Source organism: Macadamia integrifolia, chromosome 4 (assembly GCF_013358625.1).
Source record: "Macadamia integrifolia cultivar HAES 741 chromosome 4, SCU_Mint_v3, whole genome shotgun sequence".
In the NCBI taxonomy this organism is placed as follows: Eukaryota; Viridiplantae; Streptophyta; class Magnoliopsida; order Proteales; family Proteaceae; genus Macadamia; species Macadamia integrifolia.
In genome coordinates this window covers 29,192,630-29,206,791 of record NC_056560.1, presented here as the reverse complement: position 1 = coordinate 29,206,791, position 14,162 = coordinate 29,192,630, and positions in this window count along the sequence as shown.

Sequence of the window (14,162 nt, the reverse complement as noted above, 5' to 3'; positions counted from 1 at the left end):
CAAATTGTTGCAAGAATCCTACTCTATTGTGCAAGCCCATGGAGTTATGCTCTCTCCGAAGAAATTGACAATTGGCATCTCTAAAACTGATTTCCTTGGAGTCACCATTAGAGATGAACAATATCAGCTTCAACCTCATATTGGAAAATCACTACTCTAATTTCTTGATGACAATCTTACTAAGCAACAAGTGCAGCAATTTCTTGAAATTGTCAATGATATGTTGGAATTCATTCCCAGCAGGATCCAACTCACAACAATTTTACCTGCCTTTTTGAAAAAGAATGCTCCACCATAGTCTTCTCAACATACAAAAGCAATTCAGTCATTGAAGCAGGTAGCACAATCTCTTTCACCATTAAAAATCCCTTCTATAGAATTGAGATACAGTATCTACCTGAAGACCAGTAGATACATCCAATAAATTACCCTGTAGTAAATCTTTATATTGTGTTTCCCAAAAATCCTACAATAGCAAAGAAAAAGATTTTGCAGTTCAAACAGAAGGCCCTTCCTCATCAGAAACATCTGGAGATGATAGTACCAGATGCTGGGGAGGTTGAGAGGCTAAGGTATTTTGGAGGGAAGAGAGGATGTTTGGGTTCTCTATAGGACCAAAAGTTGGGGCTGGCTGTGAGGATGACGGAGGAGGTGGAATATAGGGGATTAATGAAGGAGGGCCAAAGGAAGGAGGAGTATATAGTGGAAGTGAATATGAAAAGGGGGGTTGTCTTGATAGTTGGGTTTCTACATAGGTGGGCTTTGGCTGGGGTTTAGGTTTTAGGGTCCGCTTTAATTAGCACTGCTAATCTTAGACAACTTTTAACATGTCTATAGGAAAAGAGTTATATGGAACAGTAGTAGGCAAAGGCCTTACATTAGGGTTACCAATACTCATATAAGCATCATAGAAATTCTTATATAGCTTAGAAGGAGGTACAAAAGGTGTGGGGGTAAAAGTTTGAGTGGTTTGGGAAGGAAGGAAAGAGGTTTGTGGAAAAGCTTAGGACGCTTGAAGGGTTCTGAGCTGGGCCTCTAAAAACTTTCTCTCCTTTTCTTTCTCTACTAGAAGACGATATGCCTAGTTATAATCCGAAACATAAGCCACAATTCCCATTTGTTATTGGTGTACTTCTTCTATCTTGGCCTTTAACTCATTTATCATCCAAGAATTGGTAGAAACAGATTATTGTAGTACTCCTTGGGATTGTACATCTGTTGTTGATTCTGGGCAATTTGCTGCAGGTACTGATTTTGGACTAAAGCATTTTCTGCTTGCCAATTCAAAGCAGCTTCTATTGGAGAAAGAGGAGATGGTTGCCCATTAGACTGGATAAATTTGGAATGGATCTTCCATTGGTGTTGTCTATGTTCATTGTCTTCAAAATCCATGGTAGATGGAAAATCTTTCTGGACAGAAGAAGAACTGGAGGCTGGTGATGATGGCGGACGAATCATATGATAGGGGAGGAGTTCTATTGCTGTCTAAGAGGAAGGATGTCCATATTCCACAAGGAATTGATATTTGCCATTGTCCTCTCCCAAGGGACCAACAAAAGAGTCTCTAAGCTCATACCTTTCTCGAAGGCTTTGCTGAGAGGTTTTCTTTTTTCTAGACTTTTTAGGCTTACTCCATTGATCATCACTTTCTTTAGAGGAACAAGAGAGGCAGTTACCAATATTAAATCATTTGTGTCCAGAAGCACTTTAAAACTCATAAACAGGAGCACCATGTTCAGTATAGGCTGCTATGGGAACAGAAAGGAGTTCTTCAGTGCGATGTTGCTGAGGGAGAACAGGCAAAATGGCTGAAACTGGAGGAGGAAAATGAATCTCAACTTGACCATCTGGTCGTCGAGAAAAGGTAGGATCTATTAACATAAGGGGTTGAGACTGTGTCTGGTTTTGAGCTTGTATTCGATGCTCATACGTAGTAATCCATGCTTCAGGTAATAAATTCATAAGGTCAGGTCGAGCGATCTGTCTAGGAACATAAGTAATAGTAGGAACCAGCTGGGAATCTACGTTGATAAGGAGAAAATCATAAGAATGGCCTGTAACAAGGTGAAAAGCATGATTTTGAAGCCGGTACACCATCTTATAATGAAGAGTTGATGCCTTAGCATCAGGGGATTGTGGAGCACCTGTGATTTGGACTTGAAGTTGCAGAGCAGTGGTAAGATGTGGATCATAAAGAGGAATATTATAATTTGGATAGATGGTGAAGAAAACTGCTCCTGCATTTAGTGTAGTCTAGATGTCTGTGATGACGACATACTCAAATTTTTGAAACCGGCTGTCAAGAAGATCCATCCTTGTGACCACTGGAAGCCCTTTTCGGCCATGGAAAGAAAGGGCTAAACGGATTGCTCCAAAATGGAGGTGAGTATAGCCTTGGGCCATTGCAGTAGCAGGTAGATTAAGAGGTAGTTCAAGAGTAAAGAATTGCTCTTGAGATGTAGCAGGGATGACACACTGATCATACTGAGATGCCTAGACTAACTCTTTAGCAATAGGGGTTTTCTTAGGTGCAAAAATTGCAGTAATCTTTTTCTTTATTGTTGCAGGATTTTTGGGAAACACAGTATAAGGATTTACTGTAGGATAATTTGTTGGATGTATCTGCTGATCTTCAAGTAGATATTGTATCTCATATAGATAATCAACTTTGGATGCATTACTGGAATGTAGAGGTAAAGGTTCAGTTGAGAAAGAAGAAGTAGAAGGTTAGGACGGAGCAAGAATAGGCACTGGTAAGGATGTCAAGATAGGAAAATTTCTCCTTCGAGGATATCAGTTAGACTATAACATTGGGGATTCATTAAAGTATATCAGAGAGGTGTCTGCTGAGATGATCTACACAATAATCTGTATAGGAAACCTAATGCCGAGATGAAAAGACAACAACGCCATCATGGCAAAAGCTCACCAAATATCTCAAGGCCAATGTTCACAATTGCAGGTTATTGGACATGAGACAAATATGCTCGTCTTCTCAAGCTACCTGACCTACTATTAACTTATTTGTTCTGATGTGGAAGATCCGGAAGACCGGCAACCATAGAGCATACGTAAGCGAAGGTATAAAGAAAAATATCCCCAATATCATAGAAAGAAAGATACTTCAAAGAATAAGAAGAGACTTAGACTCAAAACATGGCTCTAATACCACACTATAATACTACAAGCCTCGATACATAACGCTAGGGAGACAACCCTTATAGAGACATCCTGGACTTCACAACCTTTGAAAACCGTAAAGCCCCTTATAGACATCCCAGACTTCACAACCTTCGAAATCCGTAAAGCTTACATCTCATAATCCTAAAATGCCAACAACATTTTTTACATAAAGGGATAAGTAAGTATGACAAACCTTACTAACCCATCAAAGTAGATATAACAACACCTAAAGATTCTTTTAATACACACCACAAAACTAAAGCAGAAATGTTACATCAATCAAACGAATAGTTGTCTAATTCAGAAGTGTCAATCATGTGATTACCAAATGATCTGGCCACTTGATTATCCAAAAACTCTTTATACTGGTGTATGATATAAGTGATTTCTGGCAGACAAGCAATAGTGGGGATGTCCCATACTTAGTGGAGTACAAAAGCTCTTGGGGAACTTTTTGGTCATCAATATCATTAAAGGCACACATGGCATGCATCAACTGGCACCATTGTTCAAGCTCATCTGTTCTTTTATCAAAGGGGTCATCGGCTGAGGTAAAGAGTGTTTCAGCCGTGGGATTGTATCGAACAAGGGTATATGGGCCTTGATGTTCATCAAAGGCAGACTGGTGGAGTGGAGGTCGGTGAAACAGGATGGTAACATAAAGAGCACTAGATGGGAAGGATTGGAATTCACTTAACCATTCAAGATCAGTCTTGAAAAGCAGAAGGAGTTTGGCCAAATATTGCGAATTAAGGTGACGAGCTCGGTATTGGGTTAAATAATGGACAAGGATTGGAATAGGGAAACAGATGGCTATTTTGTAGACTGAAAGTAAATGCCAGAAAAACACATAGAATTCCCTTCCAAAGATGAACAAGGAATCTATAGTAAAAATGGTGAGATATGGAACAGAGGGATAGAATTTAACGCAGTCATACTGCAAACCATAATTGTACACAAGGGTAGACAAGAGACGTCTATACATATCATAGCTATAGGAAATAATAGTCTTGGTTAGAATGGATGAGAATAGTTCAAGAAGTAAGGCTTGGACTGGGAAATGAGAGCATTGGGAAGAGGACGATTCCCCAGGGGTAACGATAAAGATTAAGGTTAGAATGGGTGGAGACTGTTGGGGTGGCTGGGTTGGTCGTGAAAGAAAGTCTGCAAGAACATTATTGGTGCCTTTAAGATGCCTGACTATAAAAGACCATTTAGTAAACCAATCTGCCCATCGTAACAACTGAGGATGAGAAAGGGCCTTCTGTTTGAACTGCAACATCCTTGGGAAAGAAGACATATCCATCTCTATTTGAAAAGTATGACCAATTAAGTGGAACTGAAATTTTTCAATGCCTCTTTTCATAGCCAGAATTTCTTTGAATGTGCTGTGGTAATTTTTTTCTGTTGAAGTGAACTGTTAACTTTTATGACCACAAACATTCCTTTGGTTGTTTAGTTCTTCAAGAAGGATTGCTCCCCAAAAATGATCACTTGCGTCAATCTGAAGAATTCGCAATCCTATAGAAGGGATTTTTAATGGTGGAAGAGATTGTGCTATCCGTTTCAATGACTGAATCACTTTTGTATGTTGAGAAGACCATGGTGGAGCATTCTTTTTCAAAAAGGCATGTAGAATTTCTGTGAGTTGGATCTTGATGGGAATGAATTCCAACATATCATTGACAATTCCAAGAAATTACTACACTTGCTGCATAGTAAGATTGTCATCAGGAAATTGGAGTAGTGATTTTCCAATATGAGGTTGAAGCTGATACTGTCTGTCTCTAATGGTGACTCCAAGGAAATCAATTTCAGAGACGCCAATTGTCAATTTCTTCGGAGAGAGCATAACTCCATGAGCTTGCACAATAGAGTGGAATTCTTGCAACAATTTGGAATGAGAATCCATTTCTTTTGAGAAGAGAAGAATATCATCAATATAGATCAAAGCAGATTTCTCAATAGGAGAGAAAATCTTCATCATAGCTCTTTGGAAGATGGATGGAGTTGTTTTTATGCCAAAAGGCATGACTTTCCATTGATAATGATGGCCAAGAATGCAGAAATCTGTATTTGGTCTATCATCTGGATGAATACCAAGTTGTCAAAACACTGCTTTTAGATCAAACTTTGAAAAAACTTGGGCATCTGGTAATTGGGCTAAAAGAACTGGCCTTGTTGGTAGAGGAAACTTGTCATCTGCAAGAAAAGCATTAAGAGGTTGATAATTAATGACAAGTCTCATCTTTCCTCTAGTTTGCTCTGCTCTTTTGTTCACATAGAAAGCTTCACATGCCCATGCCAAGGTGGTTGGTTCAATCAACCCTTGCTGTTGGAGCTGTTGGAGTTCCTCAATAGCCAAAGTGAGATGTTCAGGGTTCATCCCAAAATGGCTCGCTTTGGTGGGATTGATATCTTCATTCTTCTTGAAAGGAAGCTGGATGAAGAAATCTGGATTCTGCCATAATTGAAAAGAGCATTTTTGCATGAATTCTATGTGATTTTCTGCACAAGAAGTGGCTATAAGATGCTCCTTCAAGGTGGACAGAGATTCTGCAAAAACAAGTTAGTAACCTGTGTCTATGGAAGAAAATACTACTTGTATCTCAATCCTGTAGGGGTCCATTTTAAGGCAGAAAGTTGACTTAAAACATCATAACCAAGAAGAATATCCTTGGCAGGAAGGGAAGAACCTAGAACTCTATGGTTGATGACCAAAGTGGGTAATATCTTGATTTTGATGGGAGCGTGAGAGATTTTGTCAACCGTAAAGATCTGTCCATTTGCAGCCCGAAATTCTTGTTTGTTAGGCTTCCAACACCAAGATGGGAGGATGTCTGGATTAACAATGGTTGTTGCAGATCCAGTGTCAAAGAAAGCAATTGCTTTGATAGGTCTGTCATAGGCTGAAGGGACAAGGTAAACTGGAGCAAATGGAAGATAACAAGGGGTGGACTGGAGTAACTAGTGGTGTATATACCGGTGGAGGAGTTAGATAAACTAAATCTAACTGGTAGAGGGATTCAAATCCCTCGGACTCATCTTCAGAGGAGGAGGAAAAATTTTGTAGATCTAAAGGTGCTTCAATGGCAAATAGAGAATCCTAAGAAAGTTCATCTTCCAAAGAGTAGACTGATTCAATGTCTTCATCAAAAGAGACCTCATTTGGCTCTTGGAATTGAGATAACATATGGATTAGTTTTTCCCGCTTCTTCTTATTAGGGCAATTTTTTGCAAAGTGCCCCTTTTTCCACATACATAGCAACGATTACTATTCTTTCCACGAACCTTCTTCTTACTAAGATATTTCCATCTCCGATTCTTGTGTGAGGGTTGCCATCCATTTTTGCCAAATCTTTTCTTGTAGGTTTGGAAAGATTTGTAGTGATTTTTCTTTTTTGTGGAGCAGTCACAAGTATGTGGATCTTTACACTTGATTTGAAAATGGGATTTGTCCCAAGCATTCTTCAGCTTGGAGGAAAGTTTATCCCATTCCTTAACAAACTACTTTTGATTGCAAAACTTTCCAAATGCAGAAAGAGCCTTTTGATAAATTTCACCAAGAGAGTGGTGTTCACATAATTTTGTTGCTTCATCTCCAAGAGATTCAGGAAGGGAACTAAGGAAGATCCATTTGAGGGTTGAGTCTTCGGGTCCACCAATATGATAAAATCGGGAAGACATTCGATCATAGTGTTTATCAAGATCCTACTTTTGAAAAGAATAGCACTTCATTTGGAGGAATTCTTCCTTCATTTTGTCTTTAAGATTTTGAGGAGGACCAAGAAACTCATTGTGGAGAATGACCAAAAATGCTTCAACCATAAGAAGTTGGACTAGTTGAAGTAGTCAAGGGAAAGGAACCATTCTCTCAATCTTCCTTGTATTCTTGCCAAAAAATTTGAGATAACAGAATTTGGGATAGCCTCTTCAACAAGTAGCTTAGAAGTGAGCCAAGAAAGAAATTCTAAAATTCTATCCGGCCATTTGAGTATAGGGAAGTCATCAAGGGTGAAAAAATGTTTGGGATCCTGGTTATGATAAGGAATAGGACCACAACCACTGCCTGAGTACTGTTGAGGACCGGTTGCTTCACCCTCACCTCCTTCTTCATCATCACCTATGTTAGTAACTTTAACAACATCAGCTTGTTACTCAGAAACTATCATCGTATCTTGGTGAGCCATTCTGGGATGAACCCTGAACATCTCGCTCTGGCTATTAACAAACTCCAACAGCTCTAACAGCAAGGATTGATTGAACCAACTACTTCGGTATGGGCATGTGAAGCTTTCTATGTGAACAAAAGAGCAGAGTAAACTAGAGAAAAGATGAGACTTGTTATTAATTATCAACCTCTAAGCCTAAAAAGTCTAAAAAGAAGAAAATCTCTCAGCAAAGCCTTTGAGAAAGGTATGAGCTAAGAGACTCTTTTGTTGGTCCCTTGGGAGAGGATAGTGGTAAATATCAATTCCTTGTGGAATATGGACTTCCTTCGTCTCAGACAATAGAACTCCTCCCCCGTTATATGATATGTCCTCCATCATCACCAGCCTCCAGTTCTTCTTCTGTCCAGAAAGATTTTTCATCTACCATGGATTTTGAAGACAATGAACATAGACAGCACCAATGGAAGATCCATTCTAGAGTTATCCAGTCCAATGGGCAACCATCTTTTCTTTCTCCAACACCATCTATCCAAATTATAATATTCCTCTTTGTGATCCACATCTTACCACTGCTCTACAACTCCAAGTCTAGATCACAAGTGCTCCACAATCCCCTGATGCTAAGGCAGTAACTCTTCATTATTAGATGGTCTACCGGCTTCAAAATCATGCTTCTGACCTTGTTACAGGCCATTCTTCTGATGCTTTCCTTATCAATGTAGATTCCCAGCAGCTTCCTACTGTTACTTATGTTTTTAGACAGATCTCTCGATTTGACCTTGTGAAGTTATTACTTGAAGCATGTCTTACTACGTATGAGCAGCGAATACAAGCTCAAAACCAGACACAGTCTTAACCCCTTGTGTCAACAGATCCTACATTTTCTCAATGACCAGATGGTCAACTTGAGATTCGTTTTCCTCCTCCAGTTTCAGCCATTCTGCCTGTTCTCCCTCAGCAACATCGCACTGAAGAACTCCTTTCTGTTCCCATAGCAGCCTATACTGAACATGGTGATCCTGTTTATGAGTTTCAAAGTGCTTCTGGACACAAATGGCTTGATGTCTGTAACTGCCTCTCTTGTTCCTCTAAAGAAAGTGATGATCAACGGAGTAAGCCTAAAAAGTCTAGAAAGAAGAAAAGCTCTCAGCAAAGCCTCCGAGAAAGGTATGAGCTTGGAGACTCTTTTGTTGGTCCCTTGGGAGAGGATAGTGGTAAATATCAATTCCATGTGGAATATGGACATCCTTCCTCTCAGACAGCAACAGAACTCCTACCCTGTCATATAATTCGTCCGCTATCATCACCAACCTCTAGTTCTTCTTCTGTCCAGAAAGATTTTCCATCTACCATGGATTTTGAAGACAATGAACATAGACAACACCAATGGAAGATCCATTCTAGAGTTATCCAGTCCAATGGGCAACCATCTCTTCTTTCTCCAATAGAAGCTACTATGAATTGGCAAGCAGAAAATGCTTTAGTCCAAAATCAGTACCTATAGAAAATTGCCCAGAATCAACAACAGATGCAACAATCCTAAGGAGTACTGCAACAATCTGTTTCTACCAATTCTTAGATGATAAATGAGTTAAAGGCCAAGATAGAAGAAGTGCACCAACAACTATTGGGAATTGTAGCTACTGTTTCTGATTATAACTAGGCATATCATCTTCTAGCAGAAAAAGAAAAGGAGAAAAAGTTTTTAGAGCCCAGCTCAGAACCCTTCAAGCATCCCAAGCTTTTCCACAAACATCTTTCCTTCCTTCCCAAACCACTCAAACTTTTACCCCCATGCCCTTTGTACCTCCTTCCAAGCCATATGAGAATTTCTATGATGCTCATATGAGTATTGGTAACCCTAGTGTAAGGCCTTTGCCTACAACTGTTCCACATAACTCTTTTCCTATAGACATATTAAAAGTTATCCAAGATCAGCAGCGCCAATTAAAGCGGACCCTAAAACCCAAACCCAAGCCAAAGCCCACCTATGTAGAAACCCAGCTATCTAGACCACCCCACTTTTCATATTCCCTTCCACAATTTACTCCTCCTTCCTTTGGCCCTCCTTCATTAATCCCCTATATTCCACCTCCTCCGTCATCCTCACAGCCAGCCCCAACTTGTGGTCCTATAGAGAACCCAAACATCCTCTCTTCCCTCCTAAAAACCTTAGCCTCTCAACCTCCCCAGCCTTAGGTACTATCATCTCCAGATGTTTCTGATGAGGAAAATTACAGGCTTGCTTTCTTGAATGAGCCCCAAGATACGATGATGGTTTCTAAGCAACAAGCTGATGGTGCTACAGTTACTAACATGGGTGATGATGAAGAAGAAGTTAAGGGTGAAGCAACCGGTCCTCAACAATACTCAGGCAGTGGTGGTGGTCCTAATCCTTATCATAACCAGGATCCCAAACATTTTTTCACCCTTGATGATGTCCCCATACCCAAATGGCCTGATAGAATTTTAGAATTTCAGTCTTGGCTCACTTATGAGCTACTTGTTGAAGGGGCTACCCCAAATTCTATTATCTCAAAGTTTTTAGCAAGAACACAAGGAAGATTAAGAGAATGGTTCCTTTCCCTTGGAGGATATCGACAATTTTAACTAGTCCAAGTTCCTACGGTTAAAGCATTTTTGGTCATTCTCCACATTGAGTTTCTTGGTCCTCAAAATCTTAAAGACAAAATGAAGGAAGAATTCCTCCAAATCAAGTGTTGTTATTTTCAAAAGAAGGATCTTGATAAACACTATGATCGAATGTCTTCCCGATTTTATCATATTGGTGGACCCAATGACTCAATCCTCAAACAGATCTTCCTTAGTTCCCTTCCCGAACCTCATGGAGATGAAGCAACAAAATTATGTGAACAACAAGGTATTTCCATTGATCACCTCTCTTGGTGAAATTTATCAAAAGGCTCTTTCTGCACTTGGAAAGTTTTACAATCAAAAGTAGTTTCTTAAGGAATGGGATAAACTTTCCTCCAAGCTGAAGAATGCTTGTGACAAATCCCATTTGCAAATCAAGTGCAAAGATCCACATACTTGTGACTGCTCCACAAAAAAGAAAAATCACTACAAATCTTTCCGAACCTATAAGAAAAGATTTGGCAAAAATGGGCGGCAACCCTCTCACAAGAATTGGTGATGGAAATATCTTCGTAAGAAGAAGGTTCGTGGAAAGAATAGTGATCGTTGCTATGTATGTGGAAAAAAGGGGCACTTGCAAAAAATTACCCTAATCAGAAGAAGCAGGAAAAGCTAATCCATATGTTATCTCAATTCCAAGAGCCATATGAGGTCTTTTTTGATGAAGACATTGAATCAATCTACTCTTTGGAAGATGAGCTTTCTCAGGATTCTCTATTTGCCATTGAAGCACCTTCAGATCAACAAGATTTTTCCTCCTCCTCTAAAGATGAGTCCAAGGAATTTGAACCCCTATACCAATTAGATTTAGTTTATCCAACTCCTCCACCAGTATATACACCACTAGTTACTCCAGTCCACCCCAGTTATCTTCCATTTGCTCCAGTTTACCTTGTCCCTTTAGCCTATGATAGACCTATCAAAGCAATTGCTTTCTTTGACACTGGAACTGCAACAACCATTGTTAATCTAGACATCCTCCCATCTTGATGTTGGAAGCCTCACAAACAAGAATTTCAGGCTGCAAATGGACAGATCTTTACTGTTGACAAAATCTCTCGTGCTCCTATCAAAATCAAGATATTACCCACTTTGGTCATCAACCATAGAGTTCTAGGTTCTTCCCTTCCTGCCAAGGATATTCTTCTTGGTTTTGATGTTTTAAGTCAATTTTCTACCTTAAAATGGATCCCTACAGGATTGAGATACAAACAGTATTTTCTTCCATAGACATAGGTTACTAACTTATTTCTTGCAGAATATCTGCCCACCTTTAAGGAGCATCTTATGGCCACTTCTTGTGCATAAAATCACACAGAATTCATGCAAAAATGCTCTTTTTCATTATGGCAAAATCCAGATTTCTTCATCCAACTTCCTTTCAAGAAGAATGAAGATATCAACCCCACCAAGGCGAGCCATTCTGGGATGAACCCTGAACATTTCGCTCTGGCTATTGAGGAACTCCAACAGCTCTGACAGCAAGGGTTGATTGAACCAACCACCTCGGCATGCGCATGTGAAGCTTTCTATGTGAACAAAAGAGCAGAGCAAACTAGAGGAAAGATGAGACTTGTCATTAATTATCAACCTCTTTATGCTTTTCTTCCTGATGACAAGTTTCCTCTACGAACAAGGCCAGTTCTTTTAGCCCAATTACCAGATGCCCAAGTTTTTTCAAAGTTTGATCTAAAAGCAGTGTTTTGGAAACTTGGTATTCATCTAGATGATAGACCAAAGACAACTTTCTGCATTCTTGGCCATCATTATCAATGGAAAGTCATGCCTTTTGGCTTGAAAACAGCTCCATCCATCTTCCAAAGAGCTATGATGAAGATTTTCTCTCCTATTAGGAAATCTGCTTTGATCTATAGTGATGATATTCTTCTCTTCACCAAAGACATGGATTCTCATTCCAAATTGTTGTAAGAATTCCACTCTATTGTGCAAGCCCATGGAGTTATGCTCTCTCCGAAGAAATTGACAATTGGCATCTCTGAAATTGATTTCCTTGGAGTCACCATTAGAGACAGACAGTATCAACTTCAACCTCATATTGGAAAATCACTATTCCAATTTCCTTATGACAATCTTACTAAGCAGCAAGTGCAGAAATTTCTTGGAATTGTCAATGATATGTTGGAATTCATTCCCAGCAGAATCCAACTCATAGAAATTCTACATGCCTTTTCGAAAAAGAATGCTCCACCATGGTCTTCTCAACATACAAAAGTGATTCAGTCATTGAAATGGATAGCACAATCTCTTCCACTATTAAAAATCCCTTCTATAGGTTTGCGAATTCTTTAGACTGACACAAGTGATCATTTTTGGGGAGCAATCCTTCTTGAAGAACTGAGCAACCAAAGGCATGTTTGAGGTTATAAAAGTGGGCAGTTCACTCTAGTAGAAAAAAATTACCACAGCACATTCAAAGAAATTCTGGCTGCGAAAAGAGGCATTAAAAATTTTCAATTCCACTTTATTGGTCATACTTTTCAAATAGAGATGGATATGTCTTCTTTCCCAAGGATGTTGTAGTTCAAACAGAAGGCCCTTCCTCATCCTCAGTTGTTACGATAGGCAGACTAGTTTGCTAAATGGTCTTTTATAGTCAGGCATCTTAAAGGCACCAATATTGTTCTTGCAAACTTTCATTCATGACCAACCCAGCCACCCCAACAGTCTCCACCCATTCTACCCTTAATCTTTATGCTTATCCCTGGGGAATCCTCCTCTTCCCAATCCTCTCATTTCCCAATCCAAGCCTTACTTCCTAAACTATACTCATCCATTCTAACCAAGACTATTATTTCCTATAGCCATGATATGTATAGATGTCTCTTGCCTACCCTTGTGTACAATTATGGTTTGCAATATGACTGGGTTAAATGCCATCCCTCTTTTCCATATCTCACCATTTTTAGTACAGATTCCTTGTTCATCTTTGAAAGGAAATTCTCTGTGTTTTTCTAGCATTTACTTTCAGTCTACAAAACAGCCATTTGTTTCCCTATTCCAATCTTTGTCCATTATTTAACCTAATACCGAGCTAACTGCCTTAATTCACAATATTTGGCCAAACTCCTTCTGCTTTTCAAGATTATTCTTGAATGGTTAAGTGAATTCCGATCCTTCCCATCTAGTGCTCATTATGTTACCATCCTGTTTCTCTGACCTCCACTCCACCAATCTGCATTTGATGAACATCAAAGCCCATATAACCTTGTTCGATACAATCCCACGGCTGAAACACTCTTTACCTCAGCCGATGACCCCTTTGATGAAAGAACAGATGAGCCTAAACAATGGTGTCAGTTGATGCATGCCATGTGTGCCTTTAATGATATTGATGACCAAAAGGTTCCCCAAGATCTTTTGCACTCCACTAAGACTGCATAGGACATTCCCACTATTGCCTGTCTGTCAGAAATCACTTATATTATACACCAGTATGAAGAATTTTTGGAGAATCAAGTGGTCAGATCATTTGGTAATCACATGATTGACAGTTCTGCATCAGACTACTATTCGAGTGATTGATGTAACCTTTCTGCTTTATTTTTGTGGTGTATATTAAAAGAATCTTTAGATGTTGTCATATCTACTTTAATGGGTTAGCACAGTTTGTCATACTTATCTGTTCCTTTATGTAAAAAATGTTGTTGGCACTTTGGGATTATGAGATGTAAGCTTTACGGATTTCAAAGGTTGTGAAGTCCGAGATGTCTATAAGGAGCTTTACTGATGTACGACACTAACTTTAAAGTGTCACAAATTGATTGAAGCGGATCCGATCTGATTCAATTAGATTCTTCAAATCATGAACTGATGTACAAACTAACTTTAAAGTATCATAAACTGATCGAAGGCGATTCAATCCAATTTAATTGGATTCTTCAAATCATAAACTGATGTACAACACTAACTTTAAAGTGTCATAATGACAATCAAATTTTATTTTCTTTGATTTTTTTTTATAAAAAGAACTCTTCATTTTATGAAATTTATAAAATAAAGTAAAAAAAAACTATTATTTTAAGGGAATTCATTCATTGCTTATGTCGTACACCTGTATTTTTTTAAAATTTCTTTTGCAGGGTCAGGTTGCGAGCCATACATATGAGTAAGCCGCATATTTCAGGCATAAAG